The 2,420-nt window shown below is 41.4% G+C and overlaps 1 pseudogene; it reads right to left on the minus strand.

Moving 5' to 3' along the window:
* Nucleotides 1-1,606: 1,606 nt before the first annotated feature.
* On the minus strand, nt 1,607-2,164 carry LOC110334262 (annotated as a pseudogene).
* Between the last annotated feature and the right edge of the window lie 256 nt (nt 2,165-2,420).

The following is a 2,420-nucleotide window of genomic DNA, read 5'->3' on the forward strand; positions in this document are numbered from 1 at the left end:
TATTTTAAGTAATCCTCTACCTCTGGATCTTACAATTTTTCTTCCCTTTCTTCTGCGAAGTTCCTTGAGCCTTGGAGGAGTGTGAAATATACATTAAATTTAGAGCTGAGTACTCTAAACATTGACCATTTGAAAACTCTATGTTAATTGGTATCAATTGCAAAATAAAGCTTCTTTTACGAGGGTTAAAAATGCATTTTTCTATGCATTTTCTCAACAAGTCTTTAGGAATCTTTTAATACTATGATTATTTAGCAGATAAATAGAAGTAGGTTCTTCCTTGGTGTCTATGAGCTTTCTAGCCACATGTTCTTGACCCCACTAATGGTACCAGAAATGGAGTCCATCTTATGGAGCAGGCCTTCAATTCAATTCAACAAGAAAGTAGTTCATTACTTATATAACACACACACACACACACACACACACACACACACACACACATACACACACACACACACATGCACACACGCACAAACACGCACACACACCCCCCACCAATATTTCACAAGTGAGCATATTTTGTCACACTCATCATTACTGTAGCTTGCAGGGTTTGTAGCGGGTGAGACTTATATTGAATTGTCTCCTTGGGTAGCTTGGATATCGCTCGCTATCTACCCTTTTGTAAGGTAGCCAGGAGGAGTCAAGGTTTTAAGCAAGTGCCAGTTTGATTTTCATGTTTTATGACTTAAGTGTGGTGTCTTCAGCAATAGGGTCTTACCATCAACTTCTGGAGGGTAGTTAGGAGTGTTTGCAGTAGCATGTAATGCTTGAAGGTCTGTGGAATCTCACTGACTAACAACTCACAAAGAAGCGTTGGTTATTGTATATGTTAGCAATCTGTGTCTAATCTCTCCTTTATAGGGTCCCTCCACTAAAACTATATGTGTACGTACATTTTTTTAGCAAGCTTCCCCAGTAACACATTTTAATGTCATTTATGAATGATCTTCAGTATTACTTATCCGTTCCCATTGTCCCACTTCTAGCCTGTCCTCCCATCTCCCACCAATTATTCCTCCCTGTTCCACTATTTGCCTCTAACTCTGTCACCCTTTATTACATTGTACTCTATTTCCTCTCCCTTAAATGCCAGCTTGATATCTCCTTCCTAATTTCCTGACCTCCATGGTATTGCAAATGAAACACACACATATCTAAAGATTAAAAGCTAACATCCACACATGAGAGAAAATATGTGACATTTGTTTTTCTGGGTTTCCATCCATTTACCTACAATTTTATTTTCCTTAACAGTTGAATATTTTCTCATTGTTTAAATGCACCTCAATTTTCATTACCCAGTCACCAATTGATGGTCACTTTGACTTTCTCTTTCCCGTGGCTATTTTAAGTAGAGCAGCATTGAACATGAATGAATGAATGTCCCTGTTGTAAGACAGAGTGTTTTGAGTATATGTCCAAGATGGGTACAGCTAGATCTAGTGGTAGGTCAATTTTAAACTTTTTTTTTCTTTAACTAAAAGAGCTGATGATTTTATTTTCATATTTCACAATATAAGTGAAAACCGCACTTTTTTGTATCACTTCTCCCTCCAAAAGCATTCTCTCTGAAAGGAAGGGAAGTTTCCTTGTCCTCAGTCTAGTAAACACTCAGGCTTAGCACCAAGATCTCCTGGTGAAACAGAGCAAGAGTACAAAATGATAAAGAGCGCTTCTTCTTTAATCTGTCTGGCCGGGTCATGCCAGGCCGTGTGAATACCATCATATGGCAGGCGGGAGGCTCATCATTGGAGGCCCGGGCATCATGGGCATGTGTCCTCCCATAGGCGGACTCATCCCAGGAGCTGGTCCCACAGGCCTCATCCCAGGAGGAGGAAGGCCCAGCACTGGCATCACGGGAGGGCCTCCCGTGTGGGATGCAGGCATCATGCCAGGCCGAGAAGGACCCGGGAGACTCGGGGGAGGTGGGATCATGGCCCCTGCAGGCAGAGGAGCAGAGTAAGGAGCTGGAGGGATCTTTCCTTGTTGAAATGCAAGTGTTGTTTTGTCGTCATTCAGGTTCTGGGCCTGCTCTTCATCCATTTCTGGTAACAGTCTTTCACATTCTCTGTGTTCTGACCACTGCAGTGTGCCTTTCTCACAGAAGAGAATCGTGGGTAAGATACATATCATGGTAGTCACAATAAAACTTAAGCATGTTGCTCCACAAGCCGTTGGCTACCCAGGTCGCCGCCGCCAGGAAATCTATTTTAAACTTTGTAAGGAAACTCTACACTGCTTTCCATAGTTTGCACCAGTTTGCACTTCCACCAGCAACAAGTATTCTCCGTTTTCCATATTCATACCAGCATTCGCTGTTATTTGTTGTTTTGATATTTACTGTTCTTACTAGGTTATGGAATTTCAAAGCAGTTTTAATTTGCATTTCTCTACTAGATAAAGAGGTCAAACAT

This window comes from Mus pahari, chromosome 16 (genome assembly GCF_900095145.1).
Source record: "Mus pahari chromosome 16, PAHARI_EIJ_v1.1, whole genome shotgun sequence".
NCBI lineage: Eukaryota > Metazoa > Chordata > Mammalia > Rodentia > Muridae > Mus > Mus pahari.